Source organism: Cavia porcellus, unplaced genomic scaffold (genome assembly GCF_034190915.1).
Source record: "Cavia porcellus strain 051 isolate PalLab524CR breed Dunkin Hartley unplaced genomic scaffold, mCavPor4.1 scaffold_7, whole genome shotgun sequence".
NCBI lineage: Eukaryota > Metazoa > Chordata > Mammalia > Rodentia > Caviidae > Cavia > Cavia porcellus.
Window position 1 is genome coordinate 65703294 of NW_026947490.1, and position 13361 is coordinate 65716654.

At 39.2% G+C, this 13361-nt stretch overlaps 1 non-coding gene across 1 annotated transcript; it reads left to right on the plus strand.

Annotated features, from left to right (window-relative positions):
- The first annotated feature begins 3606 nt into the window (after positions 1-3606).
- Positions 3607-3713, plus strand: LOC111756442 (U6 spliceosomal RNA). Its single transcript, XR_002790935.1, has one exon. It is a non-coding gene; the product is annotated as a U6 spliceosomal RNA (small nuclear RNA).
- Positions 3714-13361: the final 9648 nt, after the last annotated feature.

Consider the following 13361-nt stretch of genomic DNA (forward strand, 5'->3'; position numbering starts at 1 on the left):
GGAAGATATTTTTATGCATAAATATCTTTATTTTGAGACAAATTCCTTTCAAATACTCAATCTTGTCTTGCTCTTATATTAATATTATTTTCTTGTGGTAAAATATCCATAACAGAAATTTAGCAATTTCTAGGCGGACAGCTAAGAGATATTATTCACATTTCTGATATTTTGCAAATATTACCACTGTTTTCAAAACCTTCCCATCACCCCAAACAGAAACTCGGATATATTAAACAATAATCCCCCATTTCTACTTCCTCTCTTCATTCCCTGCTAATCTCCAATCTACTTTCTACCTCTATGTATTTCCTAGTGTGGATATTTCATGTAGATAGAATCATAGAATATTTATTTTCTTGTTTTTGTTTTCTTTTACTCAGCATAATTTCTTCTGCATGTTTGCCCATGTTGTATCATGTATCAGAACTTCATTCTTTTTATGGCTGAGTAATATTCCGTTGTATGTACATAACATACTTGCTTTGCTCAGTCATCTCCTGAGGGACACGTGGTCAATAGTGGGCTCCCTCTATTTCTCAGTCATGGGCTGTTTTCCTCTTTTGGCTACTGTAAATAACGCTGTTATGAACATTGACAAGGCATGTGTCTATTCAAGGCACTGCTCTCAGCTCCTTTGAGTACCTACTCAGGAGTGCAATTTCTGGATCATATGATAATTCAGTGTTAACTTTTTGAGAAATTTACAACTTGTTTCCCACAAGATTTAACAAACAGATTGAACTAAAAATTTAGAAGAAAGCTCTTGCCAAGCTATCGGATGATAAGCTGAGTGACCTGACTATCTCTGAATAGGCCAATGAGCTCTCTTCCCTGTTCAGTCATTACAGGGTTCACACGTGGGACTCCTAAAAACAGGGATAAACTGCCCATGAATTAATGAATCTTGAGCTTCATGGACACTCAGTTGACCTTTTCCAAGGTTCTAGGAAGAGCTGTTATAGTTACATACAATCACATATTATCTTAATTTTCAAAAATGAGATATTTTAGCTAAGATATGTTAAAATATATTTACTTTTAATTCGGGGACCTAAGATGTAGTATAGCTGAACAAACTAGGAAAATAAGATAGTGATTTCTGTCTATTAAAGACTAACTTTAGATTCAAAAACACTTGAATCTAATGACTTGTATCAGTCACTTTCTTACTGCTGGAACAAAAATCTTACACCCACAGTTTAAGGAGGAAAAGTTTGATTTTGGTTCATGGTTTCAGAGGATTTAGTTTGTGGGATAGTGGAGGAAAAGTTCTCAATTCATGGCAGCCAAGAATCAGAGAGGAAAAGTTAGCATGAGAGATATATCTTATAATGGCATGGCCTCAGCAATTCACCTCCTTCAACACTGTCCCAGATCCTAACAGCACATTGAGCTATGAATTCATCAATGGATTAGACTAAAGATGCATGTAGTGTCCCATGATCCAATCACCTTCCAAACACCTCTGAACACATGAGACTTCAGGGGACGTTTTATATCTAAACCATAGCACACACATAGACTGAAAGTAATATGAAAGGGAAAGGTATTTCAAGAAAACTGTAATCAAAAACAAAAAAGCAGGAGTAATTATATTCATACCATACAAGATATAATTTAAATAAAATGTCTCTAGACACAAGCATGTCATTATATAATGACTTAAAAGGTCAAAAGATATAACAATTTAAATACATATGCACCCAACAGCAAAGCACCATAATATATAAAGCAAATATTGACAGATACAAAGGGAGAAATTGATGGCAATATAATAATTGTAAGAGACAGCTATATTCTAATTTTAATAATAGATAGGATAGCCATACAGAAAATCAATTAAAAATAGCTAGTTTGAACAGTATAAACCAAATGGACCTAATACACATATTTAAGACCTTTTACCCAATAGAATACAATCTTCTCAATTATATATAGAACATTCTCTAAGATAGCAACACACACACATAGTAGACCACAAAACAAGTCTTAGAAGCTGGGCATGGTAGCACATGTCAGTAATCCCAGCATTTGGGAGACAGGAAGGAGGATTGCTGGGAGTTTGAGGCCAACCTGGGGTACACAGAGAGTTCAAGTCCAACCTGAAGTACATAGTGAGATCCTGCGTCCAAATACCAAAATAAATAAATAAGTAAAATTAATTAGTTTAAAAGTCTTAGAACATTTAAAAAAGTCAGAGCTATTTCAAGCATCTTTTAGTATCTTTTAAATTAGAAACGAGTAAAAGTATCAAAATGGGAAAATTCACAAATACACGGAAGCTTAATGCATACTCTCAATAACCATTAGTTTACAAAGGAAAACAAAAGTGAATTTTAAAAATGTCTCAAAAAGCACAAATAAAGATACAGCATACCAGAACTTCAGGTTGCAGCAAGAAAAGTAGTAAAAGGTCAGTGTAAAGAAGCAAATGTTTGTTTTCATTAAATAAAAAGAAATACTGCAAATGAACAACCTGAATTTATATCTCAGAGAATTAGAAAAAAAAATGAAGACCAAAATTAGCAGGAGAGAAAAAGTAAGCTACAACCAAAATAAGTTAACTAAATAATTTAAAATAATTTAAAAATCAATAAAACTAAGAGATTTTCTGAAACAAATAAAATTGACATTCTTACCTAGACTAAATCAGAAACTAAAGAGTAGATATTATACTTGATGCTTTAGAAACAAAAAGCACTATGGTAGAGCTAAAAGGAAAATTTACACAAATTAAACTTAACAGAGTTTGAAGAAAGGACCAATTTTTCAATCAAATATTAGTCCAGACTGAAAATGGTTTGGAACGCTCCACCACACCACATGTCTGTATAGAGACAGAAAAAAATGTGACTTAAAGAAATACCCTGATTGGCTGTGGTCAGCATTTGCTTGCATGTTTTGGCAATTTCTGGCATCTGATTGGGTGGAAGTAATTTTGACTGGCTAAGCTTTGTTTAAAAAGTGTACCTACTAACCAGTTTAGGCTACAGTTCATTGTGGTATGTAGGGAGAAAGTGTTAGGTCATACTTAAAATATGTATGGAAGTAGGTTTAAGTGAAATTTAATTCCATTTAGCAAGGATTTTTTTGAATACTTAGGAGCCAAGCAAAATTAGATAACTTAGAAGAAATGGGTGAATTCTCTGAAAAATACAACCTGCCAAAATGGAATCAAGAAGAAATAGAAAGCCTGAGCAGTCAATAAGAAAGAAGGAAGTTGAAACAGTAATCAAAAACTTCCCAGCAAAGAAAAATCCAGGTCCTAATGATGTCTTCACTGATGAGTTCTGCGAAACTTTCAAAGAAAGATCAAATCTTAAACTCCAAAACCTTATGAGATTGGAAATTTCACAAACTTTGTTATGCACACATACCAGCTCCACAAGATAATTGCAAAATGTATGTTCTGCAAACATGTACAAACAAACAATACAACAAGAAAGTATTGGTCAATATATTTAATAAATGTTTACGTAAGTCTGTAATGCTAGCAAGCCAAATATTTCCAAAATAATTCACCTGCTCTCAAAAAAGTTATACATCATGACCAAGAGGAATTTATTTTTGGGAAACATTATTGGGACAATATATGCAAATTAAGTGCTCGATTCGGCGCACATTTACTAAAATTGGAATGATACAGAGAAGATTTTGCATGGTCTCTGCACAAGGAAGACACGCAAATTCATGAAGGGTTCCATATTTTTACAAGGTTGTCCCTTATCACTGCTCCTATTTAATATAGTACTGAAAATACTAGCCAGAGCAATTAGACAAGAGAGAGAAATAAAAGGAATAAGGATAGCAAAAGAGGAAGTTAAATTATCATTATGTGCAGATGACATGATACTCTACATAGAAGACCCCCAAAAATCCACTGAAAGACTCCTAGGTATAATAAATAAATTCAGCAGTATAGCTGGATACAATGTCAATACTCAAAAATCAGTAGCATTCCTATACACTAACAACAAGAGAGAGAAATAAGAGAAGTCACATCCTTCATACTAGCATCCAAAAAGATGAAATACTTAGGAATTAATCTCACAAAAGAAGTAAAAGATCTCTACAGAGAAAATTATAATACCCTGAAAAAGAAATCAAAGAGGATCACAGAAAACGGAAAGACATCCTTTGTTCATGGATGGGAAGAATAAATATTGTAAAAATGGCCATTCTCCTGAAACTGTTATACAGATTCAATGCAATCTCAATGAAAATACCATCAACATACCTCATAGATCTAGAGAAATCACTCCTAAAATTCATCTGGAATCAGAAGAGACCTAGAATACCAAAGGCAATTCTAAGCAGCAAAGGCAAGGCAGGAGGCATCACAATCTCTGACTTGAAGTTATACTACAAAGCTATTGTAATAAAATCAACATGGTACTGGAATAAAAGCAGATCTGAAGATCCATGGGATAGATCAGAAGATGTTCCGCAGACAAAGGACTTCTGTCTAAAACATAGAATTAAAATAAGTCAGACTCCCAAAATTCAAAGACCCAATCCAAAAATGGGCATCTGAGATGAATACACAGTTCTCAGATGAAGAAATACAAATGGCAAATAAATACATGAAAAAATGTTCAGCATCATTGGTCATTAGAGAAACGCAAATTAAAACAACACTGAAATTCCATCTCACTCCAGAAAGAATGGGCAAGATCAAGAAAACTACCAACAACAAATGCTGGAGAGACTGTGGGGAGAAAGGAACTCTCCTGCACTGTTGGTGGGAGTGTAGACTGGTGCAACCACTGTGGAGATCAGTCTGGAGACTCCTCAGAAAGCTGGGATTGGAAGTCCCATTTGACCCAGCTATTCCACTTCTAGGCATATTCCCAGAAGAACTGAAAGCATTATACCACAGTGATATATGTGCACCCATGTTTATAGCAACACAGTTTGTAATAGCCAGATCTTGGAAACAACCTAAGTGTTCACCAGCTGAGGAATGGATAAAAAAGCTGTGGTATTTTTATACAATGGGGTACTACTCAGCAAAAAGAATGATCACATTGAGATATTTATGAATAAATGGACATATGCAAATTAATAAATGTGACATCACACTTTAACAGAATGAAATAAAAATGATAATCTTGATAAATCTAGAAAAAAGTATTTAACAAAGTTCAACACCTGTTCTGATAAAAATTCTCAAGAAAATGGATATAGAATGAATTTATCACAGGATAGTAAAATAAAAACACTTATGAAAAGTGCATAGCTAAAGTCATACTGATGAGGTGAGGCATTACTGAAATCTTTCCCTATAAGATCTGAGACAAGGCTAGGATGCCCACTCCCAGTGCTATTCAGTATAGTGTTAGATGTCCTACCCAGAGTGATTAAACAAGAAAAATAAATTAAATATACCCAGCTAACATAAATAAAAATTATCTCTGTTTGTAGGTGGCATGCCCTTGTAGGTAGAAAACTGTATACTCCATAATACTTATAATTAGTAAATTCATTCAGTAAAGTTACAGGATACAAAATCAACATACAAAAATCAGTAGCATTTCTTTAAGCATCATTGAACTGCCTGAAAAGGACATTAAGAAAGCAGGCCCATTTATAATTCAAAATTTTTAAGAAAAAATTACCAAGAGTGTGAAGATCTGTTACATTTAGAACTATAAGATATTGATAAAAGAAATAGAAGAAAACACAAATAATTGGGAAAATATCAAGATTTATGATTTAGAAGAATATTATTAAAATGCTCATGAAATTTGATGCAATCCAGAGATTGTGTCCAATTCCTGTCACAATGATGGAGGCATTTTTCAAAGAAACAAAAAAGAATTCATCTGGAACCATAAAGACGCTGGAGAGCTAACCCTGTCTTGTGAAAGGTTGAAGTTTCTATACTTTCTGATTTTAAATTATATTAAAAATCTAGGGGAGGTAAAATCAATACCTTCAAGAGATACCTTTCATATTCACTAAAGTCATCTGCAATAGTGAGACTATGGAACCCACCTGTCAACAGATGAGAAACATAAAGAAAATGAATGTCCACATGCAGTGCAATATTGTTTGGCCTTGAAGAAGGAAATTCTTCCATTTTTAAGGGCACAAATGACCTCAAAGATATTCTGCTAAGTTCAATAAATTAGACACAGAAAGACAAATACTCTATAATCTCACCTGTACTTGGAATCTAAAAGAGTCAAATTTGTACAAGTGGAGAGTAGAATAGTTGTTGCAAAGCAACTGGAGATGGCAATGGGAGGATTGCAAAGATAAAGACTGTGACTTTTAATTTTATGTTAAATAAGTAAGCTCTAGAGATTTAATGTACCATAGCTTATACTTGAAATGTGCTGAAAGTAGGTCTTGTGTTCTCACCACACACAAAAATATTTGTAACCATAAGGTGATAGACATCTAAATTATCTTGACTACAGAAATCACAATATGTATGAATATAAAAACATCAGGTTATATGCAACAAATCCTATTATTTATATACAAATTTTAGGACACAAATATTAAGTCTATTGTAGTTACTTTTTATGTCTAAAATGAATGTTATTGACGAAATTGAGTTAAGAATCTTACAATTGGATGAGTGATTATACTAGATTGGTCTGAGATGTTGTGTATATAGGTAACAATTCCTTACAGTGAATGTGTTTATCATGTATCAAAACATAAACTGATGAAAAATATTTAAAAAGAGGAAACAAAAAATTTAAAAAGAAGAAAACAGATTTGACATGGACAGCAAGAAGAAGATGGAAACAGTGATTGGAGTCAGGCTTCACTGAGCTAAGGGTTGTGGCCAGCCACTAGAACCTGAGAAAGGAAAGGAAATGGAATATACCTTGGAGCCTCTAGACTGAGCATAACCCTGCTAGCCTCTTAGTATTAGCCCAGGAAACTGCTTCCATAAAACTGTGAGAGAAACAATGTTTGTTAAATCATCTGGCTAAGGGTAATTTGTTACAGTAGCCACAGAAAGGTAATTACTCTTGTATTAGTCAGCTTTCTATTACTACAACAAAATACCCGAGACAACAAATTTAAAAATCATAAAGGTTTATTTTGGATCATGGCTTCACAGTTTTCAGTACATAGCTATTATTCTGCTGCTTTTGTCTCTGGTGAACAGGCCATGTTGTGGGAGACAAGTGGCAGAGGAAATTTCTCACCAAATAGAAGCCAGGAAGCAAAAAGAGAAAAAGAAAGAAAGAATCCAGGTAACAAGATCCCCTTAATAGCATTCCCCTTAATGGACTACTTCTCTTTAATCAAGTCTCCTCTATTAAATATTCTACCACTTCCCAAGAGGACCACAGGCTAGAGACCAGAACTTCAATATGTGGGCCTTTGGGGTCACTTATCCAAACAACAGAACCTGTCTATCACAGATCTCTTTCAAAAGATTCAAATTTCTCTCATTCAAATAATTTCTGGTTCTAATATTCTGGTCACCAGTCCCATTGTTCAAGAGATTCTCTGTTCTTTTCATCAGAGGACAATTGAAGCCCTTGTGCAAAGATTCACAAGCACCGGCGACTCATGCCTTGGCCAGTCTGGGAAAGTGCCTCACCCTAGAAAATCTTTAAGAGAGCGGAGAGGCCAAGTCCCATTCCGTGTTCATTCTTGTGGTTCCAGCTCTGTCTCTTTCCTGGAAAGACTCATACAGAAGCTGGGGACTTCCTCAATCACTTATCCAAACAAAACAAGAAATAAAGCAAATCTTTAACTGTTTTCTTAGAGGAGCATAGTTTGTGCTCATTTCCTCATCATGTTTTTAGTAGAAGAGGATGTTGACTGTTTATTCTGGAAGCATCCGGAAGAAAAGATTCTCGTTTCTGAGTCCAGTAAGTCTCCAAATATCAATTGAATGACTATGTTCAGGCATCTGAGAAGGTGTTAATGGGGGTGAGGCATAGCTTCTGCTCTCAAGGAGTTTAAGACCTGGCTGGAGCAAGAGGGGAGGAACAGGATGCACATTAACATTGTCATAGACGTCAGAATGCATGAAATGCCACAGCAAAGTGTAGTGGGCTGATAGGAGGAAGATCACACTGACATGGAAATCAGGAAGCCTCCAGGAAGAGAGTGGTCTTGAGGTGTTTTTGGACGGAGCGGGCTCAGGTAAGTTAAGACACTAATGCTTGAAAACCCAGACTCAGGAAATTAAACTAAAAGGGAAATTATAAGCCATATTTTAGAGCAGGGATTGGCAAATACTTCCCATAATAAATCAAATAATAAATATTTTAGGCTTTGCAAACCATGTGGTCTCTGTCTAAATGACTACTCTGCCACCATAACAACAGTGCAGCTATAAATGAATGGGGATGACTATATTCCAATAAAACTTTATTTATAAGAATTGGCAAAGGGCCAGAACACCACCTAAGGAAACTCTGGTCTTTGAAACACTACTGGAGATCTCTGAACAGAAAGATGACATTATAAAACTACCAGTGATATGCATTTGGAAAAGCAATCTGACCATCTGGGAATGTAAGAATCAGAGAAAGTGAAATTGAGTGTAGAAAAAACAGATGGGAAGCAGTTACAGTGGTTTGGATAAGAGGCCCAAATTAGGATACCGTGTGCAGAAAGAGAAGTCCAAATTCATGGAAGATGGCACCTTACTGCACCTAAGAGGGAATGAATTAAAGATGGCTTCCAAAGAGAGCCTGGGGACAGAGATTCAGGGAGGGAAAACGTGTGAACAATATAATGAGGAAGGAGAAGAGGCCTCTGAAGCTCTCTGAACTTCAGGCGCTCAGTAAATGAAACAAGGAAACCAGCAGGGCGAGTGTTTGCTGTGGAATGCAGGCATAAAACCAATCTTTATATTGGTTTTTAGGCATGTGGTTAGTCGATGTCAGGCTGCTTGTTCTGTTTTGTACAGAGGCATCACAGCACACGCCCCGAGGTCATGTGGGACTCAGGGCTGACACTGGGCTCCAGCGTAGACCCAAGCCTTCCAAACAAGACAGCACCCGACACCCTCGGACTCTGGCCAGATCTGGGCTGTGAGAAAGTGGGGATGAGGACCTGTGAGCTGCGGACATCTCAGAGGGCAGCCAAGGCGGAAGAAGACCAGCCGCCAGGGCAGGCGGAGGCCTCAGGGCCAAGTGACCATGCAAGCTGCGTGTGCGGGCCAAATTGCTTTCTAATTGCATTGCTCTCCAGACAAGACAAAATTGTGTCTCTTGAAAAGCATGTACGTGGAGTCGGGGTGAGTCTGGAGGAGGCCAGGCTGCGTGGAAATCCGGAGCCTGGAGTCATGTTTCAGAATTCATTAACGTCCCCTCGGTCAGGGGAGACCAGCTGGTGAGGAGGCAGCCAGGAGGCCGCGACTCGGTAGAACATTAGGGATGCACGCTGAAAAACTGATCACATTTAAATGGAATAGGTGATTCAGAAGGAAAATGTGCCATCTGACCGCGAATATCTCATCATTTCTCTGTGGAACTTAATAGAATGCCCTCCTGGAAATATAATATAAAGATTGGGTTTCTTGCCTGTGTTCCACAGTAAACACTGTCCCTGCTGCTTGGCATGCTGAGACAATTGAGCTGAAGAGGAGCCACCTTAGGGTTTGCCACATTTATATTTGACAAAGCGGCAGTTTGCTCACTTGTTACATATTTTCTTGCTGAGATGCAAGTGTTCAGGTTTGGCAGATATTGAAAATGCTATTTTGATATTTTATGCACTTCCTTGGGAATTTGTTTCAGAACCACAGCCATAAAGGCAATATTCCTCATGCACAAATATAAATATAATGGTATCATTTGGAGTTACTTATTTCCTAGGCAATCAGTCAGGAAACATTGGGAAATACATTCAGAGTTGTTTCGAATATGATTCCAGTCAGCTGAGTAGTCTTCCATTTTCTTTTCATATGCTTTTTTAAAAAAGAAGCATAAAAGAATTAAAAGCTCTCAAAATCAGGTCATAAATATGAATACGATTTTCAAAATTTTGAAGAAATGCAGTGAATTTAATTGTGCTGAAAAAAATGCTGATAGTGAAAGCAAATCCTACTGACGTTAATATGCACAGTAGCTGATATAAAGGGGGCGATTCCAGAGCGTTGTGACAACTCTTCCAGCTTGGTCTAGATGAAAGATCAGCCAGCGTCTGTCAATTTCTTCAACCAGGCCCCCAGAGGGCCTGAGCAAGGAGATCCCCAGCCATTTCGAGTTGCCGTTACATTTGGAAGAACGGTTCAGAGCCACCAGGAGGAAAGGGAGGCATGAGCCGTTGCCGCTTCTCACCTTGCCGTCAAGGAAGGCGCCTGCTTGGGGATGAGCTTGCTGGTTGGGTCAGGCAGGAAGACAAGTGATAAAGCAAGCGAGGTCTTCTAGCAGCACTTTGCTGAAAATTCGCTCTTGGAGTCTCTTAAAAGTTAGTTTGGCCTTAGAAGAACCTGAGGGTGATTGCCCTGCCTTGATATCTATCACTTCTACCCTGCAATGTGCATCACAAGCAAAAGCTGGAAACACAGGACTGAGTCACTGCTTCCACGTCAGGTGGGTGAGGACTGGGCCTCACCACCGCGCCCAGCTCTGGAGTGCTTGCTGGACACAGTGCAGAGGGAACCAGGGTTTTGTGCCGCTGGGCGAGTTCAGCCTCCAGCAAGAACTTGTACCCTTCGTTGACTTCGTTCGCTGAGCGTCTTGTCCCTACAGGCAGAGAGGCCCCATATCAGATGGTGAAACTAAAGACATAGTTTTCTGTTTAAGGATTTCAGGGAACAAACTTGCGGAGGAGGACATATGAGGAATGTCTCTGCATGCAGATGGCACCCAAGTTTGGCCCTGCTATATCCATACCCTGGGCACACATAATTGGCAATATCTGGAGTAAGAAAATAGAAATACGCTGATTCTTAGAAAACAAAATTCTATGTAAAAAGCTAGTTCATCAGTGTTAATTTTGGTGAATCGTGTGGTTTGAATCACAGCATGCGACCTTCAGAAATAGAAGGAAAATAGAGATAATTCCAAAGTCACCCCTAACAAAGACATAGTATCAGTCTCAGTATGGATCACACACACACACACACACAAACACACACACACCTAAATAAACTGCACAATCTCCTTCATCCTAAATTGGCCTGTTTCCCTACCCCTGGGTGACCCAGCCTGGGGGCTGTGGCCTGAGAAAGGAAGTGACTTGTTGTGATGAGAGGTTTTCCCTGGTGACCTCCATCCAGCTGGCCACAGTGGGGGGGGGGGGTTGTCTTGGGGCCCATACATGCAGGATGTGAGAACTGCCAAGACCAACAAAGATAAGGTCTTGACCCGGGACTCTTCCATCCTTAAGGGCAGGGAACAGCGGTGAGTGACAGGTCTGAGTCCAGCATTTGCTTCTAAGAGCTTCAGCCAGTAGAGTCAAACTGCACTTAAACTGTGGCCTAGTTAGAAGAAATGAGTCAAGATCACAGCCAAACAACTTTAAAGCACTTATACCAGCTGAACTGGGAGGCCAAAGCATCCCATAAAAATGGTGTGTACTCATGAGAGTCATTTCTCCAGGTGAGCATCGTGGTTTCCTCTGCTCAGCGCTGCACATCCCAGACACTATCTTTACTGTCTCCCAATCAATCTTGATGTTAAGCTTGAGAGCGTAATGAAATCAGAAAAAAAAAAAAATCTTGAAAGCAAAGAAAAAACCAACTTGGGAGCGAGGCACTTGATGGCAAAGCTGCTTTACCCAAAGAAGACTTCTGGTATTGCCTGAGGGTCCCACAATCTCTATGCTGCTGTGAGGGTGACCCTGGTATTTGATACCCACACAGCTTCCCTCAGATCAGAGAACGAGGACGGAATCTATGGACTCAGAGAGGTGGATCTCCACTTGACATCTCAAACTGTTCTCTCCTTGATTCATTTCAGTAAACACATTCCCCACTTTGCAAAGGGAAATGCTTGGCCAGGTTGTAAAGAGCCCCAGGCTATGCTTTCTGGGTTTATTATTATTACAGAAGGCAGGATCATGGCCTCCTCTTTTGGTGGACAGCCCGAACTGCTGAGGAGGGATTGCTGACACCCGTTGGCCTGTCCCATTGTTACCAGGAATTTCTTCTGTCTTGTTCTTCATACCAGTTGACCTGGTTTTCCCTTCCACACTCGGTTCCCACTCTGGTACCTTGGACCATATTCCAGGCGGTAGGCGTCCCATGTCACACGTTAAATCCTTCCTGTGATTGCTAAGCGACACAGAATGGAGAATGAGAAAGCTGGAGGAGTGGGGGATGAGACCTTACCTTTCAGAGCAGATGTCTCTGTATGTATTTCCTCCCCTCTCCAGAGGACAGTAAATGCAAATTGCTCATTTGAGCAGTTTCCATCCAATTTGGTTGGTCCCCATCCTCTTGCTGTGAAATGTGCTCAGCTCTTCAACCAAATTGCATGGGATGGTTGTGAAGGCAGAATTCCTAGTTTGCATACTTTAAATTAGAGGAATGCATTAAGGTTCAGGAACCAGAGGCTCACACCACCCAAGTAACAAAGACCCAGGCCCTCAGGGAAGGAGCACAGTGATCCTTAGCAGCTCTGACACCAGAGAGAGGCAGCAGAGGATCTAATGGAACTTATAAAAAATGTATAGATCATTATAAAATGTTTTGAAATTTTAAGGTGAGCATCTTTCTTAGGCAGGTGTGTGAGGGATCACAATTTAAAAGCATCCACCTCCACCCAGGCCCGCTGTTGCTTTTAGGAAGGGGAGGGAGGAACCCTAATTAGGGTTTTCCTCCCTGGGTGTGGAGCTACCTTCTGCAGCTGACTCCCTCAGCAACTTCGTTTCCCTGGAACTCCTAGGTAAGCGGAAAACTCCGGAAACCAAAACCATGAAACCTACAGAGTTCCCTGAGGACAGGACCACCCAGAACCTTTCTATAACCAGTGATAACTGACCAAATTACAAGTCAGGAAAACCATGTTTGGTGAGTGATCATTTCTGAGGTCTCAGAATGTTCTCGCTCGACAGAGGACATTTGGATTCAAGGTTTTGGTTTTTGCATCTGGTTTGGAGAAAACTGTGTGGTAGAATTTCCTCCTCAGGAGGATGGACTGTCCTTCGAGCCTGCGGAAAGCACAGCCTGACCCTTTGTCTTCCCACAGCTGTGCCAGGGATCCCCAGAGACTCAACCACCACTGGGACCAGACAGCCATGTCACAGATATTTACCGGAGGCTCTGCCCTCCAGGAATTCAGTTGCACAGACTTTGGTGACAGGGATTTTTAATTGAGCTAATAAAGTTTCACTGTGTTTCTCAGTGGAGTCAAAAGTCCTGACATCCTCTGTTTCTAATCAAAGACATGTGGGCAGAAGACAGCCAGTGCCTTCCTGTT